Source organism: Carcharhinus amblyrhynchos, chromosome 4 (genome assembly GCF_965287045.1).
Source record: "Carcharhinus amblyrhynchos chromosome 4, sCarAmb.v2.hapA, whole genome shotgun sequence".
Classification (NCBI taxonomy): domain Eukaryota; kingdom Metazoa; phylum Chordata; class Chondrichthyes; order Carcharhiniformes; family Carcharhinidae; genus Carcharhinus; species Carcharhinus amblyrhynchos.
In genome coordinates, this window is record NC_137327.1 from 135,576,499 (window position 1) to 135,583,028 (window position 6,530).

A 6,530-nucleotide genomic window follows, 5' to 3' on the forward strand; every position below is an offset into this window, starting at 1 on the left:
ATCATCGTTTTAAACACCAGAAGGGTGATTCTCCCAGAAAATTTCTAAGTGTCAAAATCACATGATAATTGGAGCAAATCCTGCTGTTTTTTCAGCAGACGTTTCATAAAGAATCCCCCACACATTCTGTGACTGCAGGAAGTACTAGTGGGATTCGTGTTAAAAGGCCAGGGACGGGACCTATCCATACTGGAAAGGGCAGAACATAGCGCTGAGCAGGCCACTGTGCATGCACTGATCCGTCAGCACCGCGATAGGCACATGTGCAGTGACCCGCACTGCTGACCTCTTGATCACTGGCCCCACAAACATGTAATGGCCAGCCTCAACCACCCCCCCCTCCACCGCCAGCCTCAATCTCCTGTCCCCCCACGCAGCCCCGGTTTCCCGACACCCTCCTCCCCCCACAGCCCCGAGCACTCCCCACCCCAACGCCCAGCCCCTATCGCTGGCCTCCCTCAGTCTACTTGGGATCTCTATGCAGAGTAGCGTAGAGCTGATTGTGCTGGAAATCTGGCTGCTGAAGGTATGCAGAGGTCGTGGTGCCCAGCGCTACAAAAGCAGTACAAAGGGCTGGGAAAACCGCACACCCCAGGCAGCACGGTGACACAGTGGTTATTGCTGTTGCTTCACAGCACCAGGGACCTAGGTTCAATTCTGGTCTCAGGTCAGTGTCTGTGTGGAGTCTGCACGTTCTCCCCATGTCTGCATGGGTTTCCTCCTGGTGTTCTGGTTTCCTCCCAGGCTCCAAAGTTGTGCGGGTTAGGTGGATTGGCCACTGGGAAATTGCACATTGATATCAGGGGGGTTAGTAGTGCAAATATGTGGGGTTATGGGGCCTGGGTGGGATTGTGATCAGTGCAGACTTGATGGGCCAAATGGCCTTCTGCTGCACTGAAGGGATTCTATGTTTCATTTTGAATAATTCTATCCTTGCTGAATGTTTTCAGTGTTTGAGAGTACTGTCCTATTTACTTGATCCTATCTTCATTAGTCAGATTTTCATCCCAGGAATCTTCCTTGAATTTTATGGTCTATTTGATTCACTGTGATACTAGGAGATGCATTTACTCGACTTATTATTGATGCCAGCTACATTGTTCACAAATAGATCATTAATTAACTTACATTTTTCAACGAGATTTATTCTATTCCAACAGTGGCTTCATTTCCAAAATACATTACTGGCTGTAAAGCATTTGGAGTCATGAAAAAGCTGTATAATTGCAGGAACTTCCTTTGTTTCATAACTGGATGGATACAACATAGTCATTTTATAGCAATTCAGTGCATTAAAGCCAAGTAACAATTTTTATTTTCTCTATTAGTGTCACAAGTAGGCTTACATTAATGCTGCAATGAAGTTACTGTGAAAATTCCCTAGTCACCACACTCCGGCACCTGTTCACCGGGTACACTGAGAGAGAGTTTAGCATGAAAGGAACCAGCACATCTTTCAGACTGTGGGAGGAAACAGGAGCAAACCCATGCAGACACGGGGAGAACATGCAGACTCCACACAGACAGCGGCCCAAGCCAGGAATCGTACTGTGAGGCAAAAGTGCTAACCACCGTGCCCCTGCCCCTACAGCACTGATAACAGAGTTAGTGCATTTGGCCTGTCAAAAATTACTTTTGTGATATGAATTCCTACCGTACGGAATACTTTGGAGAACATGACAAATTATAGATAGATTTGTGACTATTCACTCTGCATCTGTTAATCATTAAAAATGCCTTTTTCTACATAAGAATTTGCCTTAAATAGGTTCATCCATCCAATATATCACATTTTGTCATGCTCAAGGTGCTTTTTCTCTGCTCTTGCCATATCAGATGCTTTTTATGTTTTGCTCAGATCAACTATTAATGAAAACAGACCAAAATGACGGATAGTAACTTCGGAATTTGCTGACAACTTGCCACAGAGAAATGCTGCATGGGGAGTCTTTTTCATTTAACTTGAAAAATTATTTCACTGAAATAAACTGTTTTGGCTCAAATGATTTATTGTTACACTGTTAATTTGAAACATTCCTCTGCTCTTTCGAGGCAAGTGTGCAGGAGACAAAAGACCTCGTTGTGTGAGATCATAATGTGGGAAAAAACCCATGATAATGTTGCTTGCCAGAAAACTCTCTCAGAGTAAATGTATGCCAACATGCCCACGTGGTCAACAAAATGTGCTTTCCCCCAGTGGTATTAAAGCTTTTGCCTATAAACTTTTTCCATCATTGCACTTGTAATCTTGAGTGAGTAATTACAGGGGCAGATTTATAATGAAACATAACATGCCACAGCACAGGCCCCCCCCAAACTACAACGGCCATCAAAAGTGACAAGTGAGTGATGAAGTTTCTCACTCGGCCACCTGAGAGCACTGTTCACTCCCCTGCATCTCTCTTCTTTGATTTGATGTGATTTATTATTGTCACATATATTGGGATACAGTGAAAAGTATTGTTTCTTGCACGCTATACAGACAAAGCATACCATTCATAGAGTACATAGGGGAGAAGGAAAGGAGAGGGTGCAGAATGTAATGTTGCAGTTACCGATAGGGTGAAGAGAAAGTTGATTTGATTTGATTTATTATTGTCCCATATATTAACATACAGTAAGAACTATTGTTCCTTGTAGACAAAACATACCGTTCACGGAGAAGGAAACGAGAGAGTGCAGAATGTAGTATCACAGTCATAGCTAGGGTGTAGAGAAAGATCAACTTAATGCAACATAAACCCATTCAAAAGTCTGACAGCAGCAGGGAAGAAGCTGTTCTTGAGTCAGTTGATATGTGACCTCAGACTTTTGTATCTTTTTCCCAATGAAAGAAGGTGGAAGGGAGAATATCTGGGTTGTGTGGGGTCCTTGATGGCGCTAGCCACTTGCGCAAGACAAAGGGAAGTGTAGACCGTATCAATGGATGGCAGGTTAGTTTGCGTGATGGACTGAACTATGTTCACAACCCTTTATAATTTCTTGTGATCTTGGGCTGAGCAGGAGCCATACCAAGTTGTGATATATCCAGAAAGGATGCTTTCTATGTTGCATCTGTAAAAATTGGTAAGGAGTCATAATAGACATGTCGAATTTCCTTAGTCTTCTGAGAAAGTAGAGGTATTGTGGGCTTTCTTAACTATAGTGTCGGCATTGGGGGGACCAAGGCAGGTAGTTGGTGATCAGAAACACTTAGAAATTTAAAGCTCTTGATCATCTCCGTTTCACCATCGTTGATGTAGCCTTGTTTCTTTGCCGGCTCTTTAAGATCCTTTCCGTATCACATGAATTTGGAGCAGGAGTAGGCCTCTCAGCCCCTCAAGCGTGTCTTTTCACTGGCTGCTACACTTCTGATTGAAGTCACATGGCACCCAATATGGCATTTGATGGACTGGCGCTGGTTAGCCCTGCCTCTGGCTGGCCTGTCTCTCCACCTGTCGGTTTCCCATCGCTGTGTGAGAAGCCAGAAATAGAGCCAAAGTTGTGCCGAGACTTCAACTGCTCCAGGCACTACCACCCAACAGGGGGAATTTGTGGAGGAAGATTGCAGAGTGAAGGTCAACTTTGCCCTTTTCTGCTCTGCTGTTTTTTAATTTGAACCCAGGTGATTAGCTTGTGCTTATAGGTTAATCAGTGTGTATGAATGCATGTGTCAGTATATGAGGGGTTCTCAATGACATTATCACATGTTTGCACGTAAGGATGTGGTTTTATCTACTCAATAGTTAGAGATACTGCACAAAAATGCAGTGGTTCTTTCTCAATGTATCAACATCTCACTGAATCAGAACCATGATATTAAAAACACAGTCCTCCCTTCCGATCTCTCCTGCTGATTTCAGATATCCCCACCAGGTATCTATCTGTAGTAGATTGTGGAGTCTGTCTCCCTAAGGCAACACAGGAGAAGGGAGTCACCTGGCTTGAGGGACTAATCACTCCAGAGAGTGGAGTCCTCTCTCGTGCAGAGTCATCGAGCAGCCATGTAGTGAGCATTGCAAGAACTAGGGCTGTGCCTCAAAGTCTCAAGGAAATGTGAGGCTTGTCCCAAAAGAGCAGGAAAGAAGAAAGCCGTAAACTGCTTCAAACAGAGAATAAACTAAAAAGTTTAAAACAGAATGGTTGGAACTCAAAAGCCATGCTTCAACTTTGAAAAATAAATCGTACCTGCAGCAGCCGGAGACACTTTGAAGCATTGTTGTAAAACACACCTGCAAAAAGGGAAGTTACCTGTGTCTGAACAACAATAGGCTGTGTAGAAAAAATACTATAGTCTAAAGGCAGTAATGCACTTAAAGTTGTACAACATTTAATGCAATAACCATGAGAAGGAACAAAGATCCAGGGACAGGAAGATCAGAGAAGACTTCCAATAGAAGATAACTCTGAAAAGAGGGTCTGTAAGCAACACAAGACTTCAGCAGAGGAAATTAAGACCTCAAACAAGAGGAAACACCAGATCCCGGAGAGGTGGGTGCTGAAAAACCCTGGAGAGGGTGGAGCAATGAAAACCCCAAAGTGGTGGGGGGAGGCATTGGAAACCATGGTGAAAACCCAAACTAGGGGGTAACAGAAGACTCTTAGTGACTACATGAAGAGCTGAAGGCGGCAAGGTGGAGTCGCATCCCTCCTGTTGTAATGAGTAGTTGCCTGGAAGTTTTAGCAATAAAATACAGTTGTAGTCAGTCAGAAAATAAGATAAGCCACAGCAAAAGAAGAAATAAGAAGAAGCAAAAGAGTTGGATAAATTTCACCAACAATCACAGCAAATCAAAAGGGAGGTAAAAAGTTGCGATCCTCATCTAAAGGAGAGGCAGCCTAGCTGGATCAAAGCTAAGAAATATACTAGTGTCAATGAGAAATAGTACAACACTCACCAGCATGTGCTGAAGAAACTGGATTAGAGCAGGAAGATGTGAAAAAGATAAGAGAGAATTGAGAGAAAAAGAACAAGTGAAATTCAACAAGAGAGGCCATAGCATGGAACTCAAGAAGAGCCAAGCCAGTCCTCTCGTAATGGATGCTATCAGTTTTGGGATTGGTGAGAGAACTGCTGGTCTCAGAGTGAAACAATTTGATACACAGCACTCATGCAGGATGTCCTGTATCAGTGGCTACAAGAGTCACTGGACTGGTGAAGCAGAGCTATCATTCACCAGAGCCAGACTGGGAATCTTGTGGAGATCCAATCGAATGATCAAATTACCAGTTGTGTGGAATACACCAAAAGAGCTGGAGAAATGGGCATTCTGCAGAGAGGCAAAAACAGTCCAGTGTTCAAGGGTGCTGTGCAGGATATAGCAATGGACAAACCCAAAGAGAGAACACAACCGTCAAACAAATTAGCAATTCAGAAAGTGAAAATAAAGTTTATTTATTAGTCACAAGTAAGGCTTACTTTACAATGAAGTTACTGTGAAATTCCCCTAATCGTCCCACTCTGACGCCTGTTCAGGTCAACGCATGTCTTTTGGATTGTGGGAGGAAGCCCACGCAGACATGGGGAGAATGCGCAAAATCCACACAGTGACCCAAGCTGGGAATCAAGCTCGGGTCCCTGGCGCTGTGCGGCAGCATTGCTAACCACTACGCTACCATGCTACCCACAAATGTCTAAGAAGAAACGTCTAATAAAAAAATAACAAAAAGTAGGTAAAAAGGTTGAATGTAAGATGTTGCAACTACCAAATAGATATAGCAATTCTTGGCAAACACGCAGAGTGTGAGTAAGGAGAAATTGCTATCTAATATTGTCAGAAGAGGCTGTTGAGTTCACCTTAGCAGAAACTGAAAAATGGATATACTAAATGGATTGCAAAGACAGAGCAACGGGCTAAAAGTAGAATTGCACATACTGAGAATGAGAATCAGAAACCAAGCAGAACGGCTAAATTACTTGGAAATAACCAAATCATGCATGAGAGATTGGATAAGCAACAGCTGGGGAATAAAACTGAGTTTGGAACAAGTTCGGAAACAGGCTGAAGAATGCAATCATCGCAGAGAACTTTTCTTTTTAAAAAAGAGAGGAGCCTCTTAAAATTGTTGGTTCATCTAAAGGGATTTCAGATGAAATTCCAGGTAAAGGAGAAACAAACTGTGGGAGATGGAGCTGGAATTGGCTCAGACTAAACCACGACTGGCAGAGACTGAGTGCAAAATGACAGGTGGAGAAGGTGAGGTAGATGGGTCGATGCAGAAAGTGAAAGAAAGAAGGTGGAAAATGAAGCCACCCAGTTGTAGAAGTTGTGCTGGAAAGAATAAGACAAAGCAACAATTCAGGCAGAGAAGGAAACTGAGGTTGCACACCAGAACAAGATTGCTGGAATTGTCACGCTAATAGAAAAACAGAGGAACCAGTATGATAAAATGGTCGATGGGAAAAAGGAAGAACTTTTCCACACAACCTCAGTATCAGAAATAGATAGAGTACCACAACCATTTCCTTCACATGTTACAGACTGAGGTTGTGAACGAGCTGTGTTGTATTGTGATGTTGGAACCTGCATGCATTGTAGCGTAGGGTGCTT